This window comes from Erithacus rubecula (genome assembly GCF_903797595.1).
Source record: "Erithacus rubecula genome assembly, chromosome: 8".
Classification (NCBI taxonomy): Eukaryota; Metazoa; Chordata; class Aves; order Passeriformes; family Muscicapidae; genus Erithacus; species Erithacus rubecula.
Window position 1 is genome coordinate 34,625,081 of NC_136659.1, and position 13,087 is coordinate 34,638,167.

General features: G+C 39.1%; 2 long non-coding RNA genes across 3 annotated transcripts; one reads left to right on the forward strand and one right to left on the reverse strand.

The window, feature by feature from the left end:
• Nucleotides 1-9,231: 9,231 nt before the first annotated feature.
• On the reverse strand, nt 9,232-10,084 carry LOC306804190. 2 transcript variants are annotated; one of them, XR_013774830.1, is made up of 3 exons: nt 10,010-10,084; nt 9,571-9,895; nt 9,232-9,439 (listed from the first exon to the last, which is right to left on the reverse strand). It is a non-coding gene; the product is annotated as an uncharacterized lncRNA (long non-coding RNA). The 2 variants fall into 2 exon arrangements; XR_013774831.1 differs by having other exon boundaries at nt 9,232-9,895.
• A 437-nt stretch (nt 10,085-10,521) lies between these two features.
• Nucleotides 10,522-12,450, forward strand: LOC306804458. Its single transcript, XR_013774883.1, has 3 exons — nt 10,522-10,592; nt 11,155-11,262; nt 12,361-12,450. It is a non-coding gene; the product is annotated as an uncharacterized lncRNA (long non-coding RNA).
• The last annotated feature ends 637 nt before the right edge of the window (nt 12,451-13,087 follow it).

Below are 13,087 nucleotides of genomic sequence, written 5' to 3' on the forward strand. Positions count from 1 at the left end.
CTTGCCACTTCCCACTCACCAGCCAGGAAGATTATGAGTCCTCTCAGGGTGGGGAGACCTTCTCCCTTATTCCTGTTTATTATGACTCCTCTAAAAGGGCTTTTCATGCTTTGTTAAAGCAAATCTCATGTGCTGATGGCTGTTCTCTGCCCCCACCCTCTGGATCTGGGTTAAGGACACCAGATCCCAGCAGAGGGTTTAGCTGCCCAGTCTTTCATGTCTTAAACAGCACATCCACACTTGTGTGGGCCTTTGTGCAAGTGTGACCCTCAGCAATATTGATTTTGGCTTTACAATGCTCCTGTTATCCCCATTCTAAAGATGAGGGGAAAGGCACAGCTAAATCACTTATCAAGGCTGACAAAAAAAGGAGAGTGTTGGAGCTGAGAATAGAAACCAGATCACCTGAGGTTTCATTGCTGGGAACGTTTCCCTTCCCTCTTCCATTGAATCTTTGTTTAGTCCTGGGGCAGGTCGTTGGAAATCTGGGCAACATGCAGATATGTTTTCTTTCCCAGAAGGAAATCAAGCTTTACAGGCTCACTTTACAGAGGCAGCCAGTCCACTCGGGCTGCTGAGGTTTTTGCAGCTCTCACAGGACGCCACAAAATCCAGCAATCAGACCTGTGCAGCTGGAGCGCTTTCGTAGGGGATGGCAGAGAACAGGAACTGCACATTATCTAAAAACAGGCTCACACAATATGTTTGCATGGACATCAGAAACTAATCTTTGAAATGGTCCCTGATGAGAGCTGCATTGGCCCGAGCTGCCTTCTGAAAACGTTCCAATTCCTCCTTTGCATCCGGTGTGTGTTTATTGGAGAAAGAATAAGTCCTCGTTTAAATTCTGCACATGTATTTGCACTGTGACCTTTTTAGCTGTTACCTCATGGCTATATCTGAAATTGGTAATAAAATGCAGCTCGGGATAAAGAACTGCTAGGTGATTTTACACAACTATAATTTTACACTCTCAAAAGGCAGAATGTGTAATTCCTTAAGCCACACACGGGAACTCGGTGATACTGGGATTGGATTTTTGCTTTCAAAGCCAACACAGTGAGAATAAAGCCAACTCTGTACAACAATACAAATAATGAGTTAAACAGATATGCACAGTTTAGCTGATGCTGATGCAGTGAGAAGCCAAAGTGAAGCCCCACTGAAATGAGGATGCTGCACCATTACAGGTATAAACAGCTCCCACAGCAGAGAATTGGCCATCTTAGTGGTTTTATTTGTGTTTACCTGTAATTCTCACAGAAGTGTTTTTGAAGTCTCCCAAATCTGACACACTTCAAACAATTTCCAAGACATCCTATTCACATGTGAAAAAATAACACAGAGCAATGTAATGACTAACAGTAAGGGTGAACCTTGAAAACAATTATAATAATTAGACTCTAGCTTTTCTTATACTATTTTATTGCATTCCATTGTTCTGATTTTAAGATTTCAGTGAGGAGACTTAGAGTTAAGTGGTGGTCACATGCAAAGGAAGCCACTATATGAAAACCAAATATTTAATGTCACTCTGCTTCCCTGTAAATTTCACCTGGGCAGGGTTACTGCTGCACACAGAGCACTGAGCTCAGTGGGGCTCTGCCCAGCCACAGGTTCAACTTCAGAGACCCAACAGTGCAGAAATCACAGAATTATCAGAGAAACATGGAATGGTTTGGGTTGGAAGAGACCTTAAAGATCACCTTGTTCCACTCCCTGCCATGGGCAGAGACACCTTCCACTGTCCCAGTTTTCTCCAAGCCCCATCCAGCCTGGCCTGGGACACTGCCAGGGATCCAGGGATAGCCACAGGTGCTCTGGGCACCCTGTGCCAGGGCCTGCCCATCCTCACAGGGAACAATTTCTACCTAATATCCCATCTAAACCTGCCCTCCTTCAGAATAAGGCCATTCCCCCTTGTCCTATCACTACTTTTCACCATTGCCAAAAGTCTCTTTCCAAAAGTCTCTCTCTTCTTGTAAGGTAAAACTATTTCAAAATTTTCTATGAGAGCTGAACAATCAAATCCCAGTTCCTTGTTTAAACAGAAAAGCAGAGCACGGTGGAAAAGGGGTTTAAAGCCAGATTCAAAACTCACACTGTGTTATCAAATCAAGCCATGGGAATAGTCCTAGCCCCTAAAAAGTGCCAACAGGTGTTTAAAACCTAAAAAGACCTAGCAGAAAGGTGGAGGTACAGAAAAGCAACAAGATATTTTCCATCTGGAGCTACCCACAGGTACCCAAATTCCCCACTCTCTGTGCACCTGCAGGGGTGGAAATGCTCATCTGCATTTCAGAATTGACAGCAATTGCCACCCATGCAGGTCCTAGGGCGAGATTTAAACTAGAGGCACACTTTGTAACTGCATCAGCATCTTGCTTTTCCACTACACATTTATTTATTTCAGCTGACAGCAGCCTCCCTGTCCAGATTTGTAGTGGCACAATACATCAGGAAAACACTTCAGAGTTCAAATCTGGGTTTCAGTTTAGCAATTAACACCAGTATAACAAAGCCCTTAAGCGTTTCTAGCACCTCCACTAATCTGAGAAGTACCATAACTAGTAACCCTTAGGCAAGAAAACACACTGAATCTGGATAATTCTGAGTTTACAGGCAGTTCCCCATGAATCAGTGCAGATACTGTAGTGGCAGAGATGCCTGGATTTTTTGTTGGGTTTTACCTGTATTATTTGTATTGTTGGTTTATATCTACAGCAAACAAATCATGGAAGATTCCCCAGCACCACTTATACTGATGTGAAATTTCTAAATAGAAATGTTGCACAAAACATTCTATTTCTATTAAACCAATCTCCAAAATAATATCAGATAGTTACTACACTTACTTCATCTATTACAATTTTCATAGGCAACAAAACCAGAAGGGATCTTCTGGGTCATCAAACCCATCACACTATCAAATTTAGTTTATAATTTCTTTCATAAACTGCTCCTTGTTCATCTTAGAGCCATGGGTTTGTATTTGGGAGCATCATTTTTTAAATGGCTAAAAGATTCCTACTTTGTTTGTGATCTGTTTAAATCTGCTCCACATTTTTTTGTGCCTACGCTGCCTTTTGGCTCAAACACATCTCTGTGAGTACATCCAGAAATAAAATTGGTGTAGGTGAACGATCACTCAACCTGCATAAGAATAAATCTGAGTTGTAGGTGTGCTGGGATTTCAGTTCATGCTTCATCCCTGTGCTCACCTCAGCCTTGGGATGGTATTTCATGGCTGATTTAAATGTGAGATTAGAGCACCTCCAGAAGGAGCAGATTCTGTTTCCCAGGCAAATCCCTCCATCCACCTCTGCCATGTCAGGTGCTGCATCAGTGAACTGGATCAATCCACCTCCCATTGAAATCCAACACTGTGAAAAAAATAATTTATCTAGCTCCAATTCCATCATTTGCTCATTTTTCCAGACTCAAATAATGTAATTCATTGAAGTGTTGTCAATGGGAAAAAAGTTTTAAAAGAAACAAGTATCCATCAGTCTTATGGAAAATTTACTGACCCTCTTAAAATACTTATTAAAACATCTCCCATTTCCTTCCTCTACATTTGAAAAATCTGATTGCACAAAGATTTCCTTGACCCAACAACTTGTTGATTTTAACAACTTCTAAAACTTCTAACTCTTACTTTGAGGAACACATTTATCTGTAGGAGATTTTATTTTAGAAATTAATTCCTGACATGACATTTTAGTAGGTGTACTCATATGGATACAATAGTATTTTTTCTATTTTTTAAAAGTAGTTTAAATTCTGAAAGCACCTGTAGAGCTTTGTTTCTGTTAAACTTCATTATTTTTTTTTGTTATTACCATTATTTTGTCCTTTAAAAGCAAATCCACCCACTATATTCTAATGAAATTATAACACTATTTTTTTTTTTTACATATATTCTAAGTATTCAATTTGTTTAAAGTGCTCATGAGGGTTTTTTTCCCCTAGAGGTGACTCATTCTTCCTTTTTTATCAAATTATTCTATAGATTTTCAATACATTCATGCAGGATCAAGTCTAATCCAAACACTGGGTATTTTTGCAATTTCATTAAGGGAATGCAGGATGGAAGTGACTTTCTAGCTCTCTGTCAAGTCAAAACAGTTTGGAGGTTTTCTTTTTGGAACACAGGAAAATTAAAATAGCCCTTTTCTTTACATTAATTCCTAATTTCCATATTAAAACATTTCTGCTGTTGTAGAATAATATTAAGGCAAAATAATAGATTTTAAATGACAAAAACCCCCTTCAAACCTCACCATAATGTCTCAGCTCATTGGGAATAATCTTCTCCACAGTGTGATATTGATAGTTGAATTCCAAATTAATATTCATCTATAAAATATGCACCCAAGGTCATAATCTGGCTCCTGAGGAGCATCCTGGTCCTCTCCTGGTGTCTAGAACATCCAAGCTGCCACGTCTGGAGCCTGACAATGTCACATTCTCAAATACATTTATGATCCCAAAATTTCCCCATAGTTTCTGATTTGGTTTTTTTTCAGCGTGAAGAAGGGCAAATAATTTTGTATCAAATGGGAAGATTTTTTTTTTTTTGAATTTAAAATGACAACTCACTCAAAATATTATTCAAATACATGTGGAAAAAGCTTTCAAAACACTCTAGCATCATAAATGATGACATTCATTTTGAGTGGAATGACATCTTTCCTTTACCCAGAAATTATAGTTTAATCTTTATAGCTCCAAAATACACTTTTATAAGTAAAAATAAAGCAAACATTAGGTAAAAAATCTCTTTTTAATTGTTAGAAAACAAACAACAAATTTTGTACAGTTCTGTCTATTTTCTAGTTGCAGGATAAAATTCTCTTTTTATACATATTTAACTGATAAAGGAGTAAGAGCAGCTGATGACAGAAAGGAGTGGAGAAAAAAGGAAGCTGCATTGGTTTAGTTATAGAAAATATTTATTATTTTATTACTATAGTTTAGGCATCATGGAGTGAATTATGGCAGATGCTCTACAAAGCCAAGCAGGGACACAGAGTTTCCAGAAGCCACCAGTGAAATTTCTTTTTCCTACAAAATCCCTCTGGCCCAGAGCAGATGTCAGGCTGGGAATACACCAAAGACACCAAGAGCAAAGAAAAGTTAATTACTCAGACTGGTACCTACTACAGAAAAGAAAATAGGAAGGTTTTTAACAAGTTTTGTAACAAAGGTGGATCCCCTCATCGTGTTTTTACCCCAGAGTTTCATTCCTTGGTGTTGCAGAACTTTTCTGCAGCACCAAGAAGGGATTTGGAACATGAACCCTTAAATCTCCTCAAGTATTCCCAATTCAACAAAAACTGATTCAAAATAGGATATTAATTATTTTCCCCCCATATAACTTGATGATGTCTTCTTATATTTTTATGTTTTGGTGTGTTTACTAGCAAATAAGTAAAATTAACAGAAATATTAAAAGATATGTTTTAGTAGTGCATCTTGCCCTGAAACAATGGCATGAAGCAGGGCTAGGTGAAACCACTTCCATTATTTTCCATTTTAAAAAAATGAATCATTTTCCCTAAATGTCACCAAGAAAAGGACAAAAGCAATAAAAAAGTTTGATCTTGATTATCCTTTGAAGGGCTTAATCTCAAAAATCGTAAATTCATGCAACAACTCTCTCTGCAGGCATGGATCCATGTTCTCAGGCAGATCTCTGTGTTGTAACTCAGAAATTACAATTTTCTGCTTTCAAATCACCATGTGTATGATGCAGCACGTGTACAGGGTGCTTTCTACAAATGAGGGCAAAAAAATTCCAAAGTTTAGATATTCCAGGTGGAGGAAGGACAGTAGCTTCAAAACATCATCACCCAAAATTCAGAGGATAATTTTCAACTCAAGTTCTACACAAGGAATTAAATGCTTTACCCCAAATCAATTGATTAGCTCAAATATACCTCAGTAATCACATATGAACAAATAATGGCTTTTAACAACTGTCCTTTCTGTAATTTTCAAAACTACGTATAACACCTCATGTACTTCTCAAATGTTGAAAACATACAGCTTTCTGTCCTCTGACTTGAAATTTTACTTAGAAAAATTAAAATGGTTTGGTTCACGTTTTAATTTCTCAAAGCTTTTGATATTGGAAAATTTATCATCGTTCTTTGACACAGAATTTCAGTTTTGGCCCGTTATCACTTCTGGGTGAAAGAGCTTTGAACAAGACATTTGTTTAGCTGTATATGTTATAAAAGCCATGTGGGTTCTTCCCATAACCAAAGTCCAATTTCCATACCCAACCATTTTCCAAGGAGCACTCTCCACTCTTCTAAAACACAAAATTTTCCAAGCTCAGAGCACGTGTCACTGGCAGTTTTCAGTGCTCAGGACTGTTACTGAGATGATATTTTCCTGCCATGTTCCACGTCATCCCAACTTATTCACAGTGACAGTGGGATTTTTTTTTTTTTCCTATGCAATCTAGAGAAACACTTACTTTACATGGTCTGGAGCCAGTTCAGAAAGATGTTAAAACCAAGAAGAGGAATTGGAAAAGTTTCAAATAGGTGAAGGGGAATTTGTCCATCTGGTGAGGAAAATGATTCGACAATGCTCCTCCAGAGAGAGAAAGCGCGGTTTGGGATGTGCAGCTCATGAATGGAGCAAATCCAAAGGCAGGACATCCTGATCATCCCTGACAATGGAAAATGAGACAGAGCAGTGCTGGGGCACGTGGCTGGATGGAATTGCACATCAACAAGCGCTGGAGATGACAAACAGAAGAGCAGTGCAAAAATACACTGTGGTTGGCAGCTGTGGGTGAGGAGGAGCTCTTGGCATACCCGAGCACAGAAGCTTTGGTGGAGGAGGATGACTTACCCAGGAGCTGCTTGTTTGTAACTTTGACAAGTGTTTTCTTTCAACGTGGATGATGTGCTCGAGCTAAATGTATTGTTACACCCAGATTGACAGCTCACATTTCCAGTCCTGTCCGTTTAGCTCACGAGCAGCGGGAGTGTGATGGAAGTCTAATGGCAGCAACACTTTCAGCATAACTCTGTGGAGGAAATGTTTCCTGAAACAGCTGCCCAGCTTGGATGCACCAACTGAAATAAAAACAGCCAGCCCAGGATGAGAAGGTGACATTAAGTACATCATGGCCACTGTCTCCTGAAAATGATGAAAGCTGAGGTGGCCAACAGAGCAAAGATATTGACAATTTTCTTCATGTACTTAACATGACTTCAGCTGCTGTCCCACACACTTCTGAAGTGCAGTGAATTTCAGATAAAATATTCCAAGATCCATTTTCCTAATCAAAGTTCTCTGAATGGCAAGTTAGAACCACTTACAACCTCCAAACCTGTACAGACATCAGAGTGGAATTCTTCTGCACAAAGAAAGCTTCACAGGAGTTGATGTTGGATATCCATAGAGTCAGGAAAAATCCAAAAGGCTCCAAATCAGCTTCCCAAAATCCCTCCTGAACAGTGCTGGGCTTCACTTGGGAAATGCCCTCTCTGATAGGAATGGCTGACCCAAGGTCCTGAGTAATTATGGATATTAAGGATGAAATATAATTTTCCAAGTGTAGACATGTGAGCACCAACATCCTGGCCAAACACCAATTTGGATAATTATTTTCCCTACCTAAATGTCCCCGTTTTCATTGGAATTCTTCATTTCCAAAGCTGCCCTGCAGTGCTGTTGAGCACTGTTAAACAGCTGCAGTATCTCACCCCAGAGATGGCTGCATTTCAGTGGTGGGTGATGCTATCCAAAGAGTTTGAATATCAGTTTAATCACTCTGGCATCCTTCAGGAACAAAGTCACTATTTAAATGTAAGATTATTGTAGAGAATAAAATTGTCAATAAATGTAGTAATGTCTGTCTCTAACTATAAGCAATTACAGAGCTGATCTCCAACTCTCAAAAAATAACACCAGATGGTATTTTTCAGAAAAGTCAAATGTAGAATATTATATTTTTTTGCATTTTTTCAGTACATCATGATGGCAAATAATATTATGTGAATCCTGCATGTACAAGAAAAATCTGCAAGTATAACATTCTTCTCTTCCAGCGAACATCCTGTGAATTCATAAATATTTACATTTTGCAAGTTATAATTATGTAGCACTGGAGGGAAAAAAAAAATAAAAGAGTGACTGTACATACAAGTTTATAAAAGAACATTCATAAATTAAAAATGTGCATTGTTCTGCAAGTGATACCTACGGTGTTTTTTGTGTCAGCCTGTCAAACCGTGGGGTACCTTCCAACCTCTCCCTCAGCTGGGTAAAAATTATACTTGTAAGTTTGAACAACTATTGATCTTTTAATGTTGTTACTATTAATAGTTTTAAATCATTGAGTGAAGTTAAAACAGCAATAAAAGTTTGCATTGCAGCAAATAATATAATTTGGGATAATGCTCCTGCACAAGTTGACAAACACAGATGCACTCCAAAAATGTTTGGAATTTTGTGGAAAAACCTTCACCCACTTGTTTAAATTCAGACAGTTCAGTGTTATCCTGTCACTGTGTTTTTTTTTAATTTGAATTTTGTATAGTTTTTCCTGTTGCTGCAATTTATGCACTAAAGGATAATTTCAGTGTTAACGAATCTGAACTGCAGGAGAGTCCTGGAGCTGAGATTTCAGTTGCAAGAACATCATTTTCTCAGCAACCAGCAAAAACTATTCATTGAAGACTTTTTTTTATTGAAGAAATTTTACCATTTTTGTTCATGAATAATCCATGAACAGATGTTGATTTTTACAAGTTCAGTTGTTATTTGAAATTGTTTGAATACTTTATACAAACATATTGCAACCTCTGGGTTATTTGTATTTTTTTGTTTCATTTTGTTTTATTACAATGTTCAACTATTCATTGTGAGATAGATTGTCTCCTCATACAAATAAATCCTTACCAACGTAAAAAAAATAAAATGGTTGGACAGGTGACCTAGGTGTATTATTCATGATGTAAATTCTTTAGGGAAAAAAAATTAATTACTTTATGACCAGAAAAAGCAATTTTTGCAAATAGGAAAAAAGAAAGAAGAAATTTATTTGTACAAATGCTTAAAACTGCCTGTAGGATGGTCAATCCCTCTGAGTGTTCTTATGAAAGTAAAAACTGCACGGCCATTCATGCAAATAGAGAAGGATTTATGAGTATGGGAGTTGCTTTGATATCTTAATTAATAGCTGTGAAATCACCTTTCACTCTCTCTCTAAAGTATTTGTTCAGTTGTAATGTTGAGATAAAAACAAAACCAGGGTGGCAGCACCTTTCTCTTGTAGGTGTTTCCAACCTGGTCTGCTTTTCCATTTTCCCTGGGCTCTTTCCCTACAGGCAAATCATGCATTTCCTGCTCTTCCTTCTTTTCTAACATGCCAAATTTGCATCCACACCAGACAGTTTATCACAGGAGAAGCCTGTGAACACAGCAGGAGAGTTTTTAACCGTAATTTTTACCTCGTTAGCTTGTGCAATATTACCCTAATTCCAGACAAATGATGCCACATCTTCCAAGAAGAAGGAAGACACCAGAAAAAGGTTTCCAAACCTGATTTAAGCATCCAATCCTGAAGTCCTTTCACCTGCATTTACACACCATGAATCTTTCCCTCTTATCCCTGAGCTAGATCCCTTTTAGGTGCCTTCCTGGCAGTCCTGACAGACATTTATTGAAAGGCTTATTATTTATTGGAGCTGCAACCTCCTGCTTTTCATAGAGTCATTTAGGTTGGAAAAACATCTAAGATCATAAAATCCAAGTATTTTCCGACCATCTGTGGAAAATTTGCATGGTTTTCTGTATAAAAATAACTGACCAAACTCTGCTGATCTTCAGGTCCGTGTTCTGGGAAGCAATTAACTTTTCTGAGAAACTCCATGGAAATAAAAGTTGTCAGTAGGACCATGGTGACAGAGATGTGCTGGCTGTCCAGATTATTTAATAATTTTGGGGAAAGTTGGTGGGGTGTTTTCATTATTTCTGTTACCTTTCAGAGCTTGTTTCTCAGATGATCTGAAACATTTGAAGCTGGTTGATGATTGTGACTGTGAGGAGCCTGGAGTGACAGCACAAGGGGAATGGTTCCAGCTGAAAGAGAATAGGTTTAAATTGGATATTGGGAAGGAAATCCTGGCTGGGAGGGTGGTGAGGAGCTGGGATGGAATTCCCAGAGAAGCTGTGGCTGCCCCTGGATTCCTGGAAGTGTCCAAGACCAGGTTGGATGGGCTTGGAGCAGCCTGGAATGGTGGAAGGTGTCTCTGCCATGGCAGGGCTGGATTGGGATGACCCTGAAGATCCATTCCAGCCCAGAACATTCCACAATTCTGTGATTTTGCTCTTCAGCACCAGCCCAACACCCCTTACAGCCAGAGAGGAAAAGTCCAAACTCAAATTACAAGCAAAATAGAGATTTTTACTTATACCTGTAAAACACGTTAATCTTGTTCCCCTTATATTTAATGCTTGGGCAGTTGGTAACCTCCTCTATGAGGCCACCAGGAGATTTTTATTCCTGATTCTTTCCCTGTGCAGCATCTTTGTGGAAGCTGCAAGCCAAGCCATCAGTCCAGGTATGTTTATAAGTCAGCACATATTTCAGCCTCTCAAATATACTAATCCCCATAGTTGACAGCACTTATGTTGCAATGACCTGCAGTCATCTGATCAACTTTCTGAATACTTACCAGCTATAATCAAATATATTCTCATCTCTTATTTGAACAAATCGAACAGAAATTGAATACATTTTTTTTTTATGAACACTAGCAATATGTTCTCTTCTCTGATAATTTTGACATTAAAATTCCATTTTAATAATCCCATCCTTCAGGCTTTGCAGACTCTTAAGGTATTAAAGCAAAAATTATCCTAAGCAGTTAGATTATAATGTATTTAAAGATTAGACATTTCATGTTGAATATTAACTGCTCCACTTCCCAGGGAAAAAAAATGATGCAGGGTTTTTTTCTTGTATAATTTATACATTTTTGATAGGTTGACTATACAAAGTTCAAACCCTTTATGAAAAAATACCACAAAATACACTCATAGTTCTGCATTATATTAAAAAGCTGTATATAAAGGTAGGAGAAAACATTTTTGCTGACATCATTAACATATTTTGATCCTCAGAATTAGGCAAAATGGCTGTTCAACCTCAATGCAACCTATCAGTCTTCAGAGCTGAGACAAGATAAAATATTTGCAGTCTAAGGAAGCTTTATTTACATATTATAAAAGGTAGGTCACACATTTGGACTTAAGGTTTCATAATTATATGAAATGGGGAAGCATTTAGTACATTACTCTGAAACAAAGCATATTATAAAAAAATAAAAATTGCCTTATTCATAAGTATTTCAGGTACTTGTCTAAACCTTGTCAATCCTTTATGAACACTTCTCATCCCTGGAATTGGCCAGGTTGGATGGAGATCTGAGCAATCTGGAAGGTGCCTCTGCCCGTGGCAGGGGGTGGAACTTGATGGGTTTTAAGGTCCCTTCCAATCCAAATAATTCTGGAATTTTATGATTGTGCAAACACAGGTCTGAATTCAGAATAATCATTCAGCCACAGCTCCTGACATGGACATTGTCCCCTCACCCTTGCTGAGCAAAACTTCCTCTACACTGAGTAAAATCTGCTTTAAGCTCACCCTCTGCCTTATTCTGAAACAGCTTCTCTGCTTGGAAAACCCTCCACCTGCAGAGAGAAAAACAAGTTTTCTTCTCAGAGTTTTTTACTTCTCAGTATAAACTTGCAGCATGGCTAAAAAAGACATCAACCCTGCCATTCCCCCCAGCAGCAGAGGGACCTGTGCAGCCCCTCCAGGGCTCCCCCTCCTCCAGGCAGCAGCACAGGGTGTTTCTCCTCTCTTTGTATAAATGGGGAAAACCCTGTGGTCCAAAGGAATTTTTTTTTTTTCCATTGGTCGGTAAACAACATCAGAGACAGCCTTTGTTTTCACCCTGTGTGACACCATAAATATACACCCTTTCCTGTGCTATTGCTTCTTCATTTTTAAACAATGTGCTTGTGCTATTAGAAGTGTATTTGGGGTGATTTCTGTGGAACATTTTGCATCTTTTCTCTTTGTCCTTTTGCCTTGCCCTTCAATTTTGACCGTGATGGATCTAAGCATATTTAGGACATTAAGGGCAAACTAAATTGTTGTTTATACAGTTAAATGTAAAAAGCATAATGGTAGGGTAGTGTCTATGTTCTGGGAAATAAGTACACTTGTCTGATTTTTATTACATATCTTCTCTCCTGATGTGTACTGAGTAAATTGTGGGGTCTCTGCTGAAAATGCAACATGAAAGTTTAATTCATCTGCAGGATCTGTCAACCTGAGCATGCACTGAGCAACTGAAAACAAAGAGAGAGCTCTTGTGCTTTAGGAGAGACACCCTAAGAATGCTATAATGAACCCTGTGCCATCAGGGCTGGTGAACACAGGTGAGAGATGGGCATGAGGGATCTCCATCAACAGCCTGGACCTGGCATCAGCACCTGCCCTGGCTCTGCAGGAGCTCCTGGGGCACTGGCAACGTGAGACAGGAGCTGAGAGAGAATCCCAGGCTGGTTTGGGTTGAAAAGGATCATAAACCATCCCTGTCCATGGGCAGGGACACCTTTCACTGTCCAGGCTGCTCCAAGCCCATCCAGCCTGGCTTTGGGCATTCCCAGGGATGGAGCAGCCTCAGCTGCCTGTGCTGGTGCCTCATCACCCTCCCAGCCAGCAATTCCCTCCTGATATCTCATCTAAACTCTGCTTAAAGCCTGCCCTCCCTTGTCCAAGTCTTCCCTGACTTCTGGAAATTTTCCTACAGGAATTCCTGTGCAATCTGGAGAGGAGGTGCCAGCAGGGTGTTTTCCAAGCAGCTCACACAAGTCTGGTGGCCTGAAATCACACACACATGCACTGCTCTGCCTGCCCAGATGTTCTCTGATTAATAGTGAGGTCACCCCCAATGCCAAAAACATGGCCCTGGAGTTCTCCAGCACTCTTGGAAAGCCACAGTGTTTAAGGGGGATGAAAATTTTAAATACAACATAAGTATAA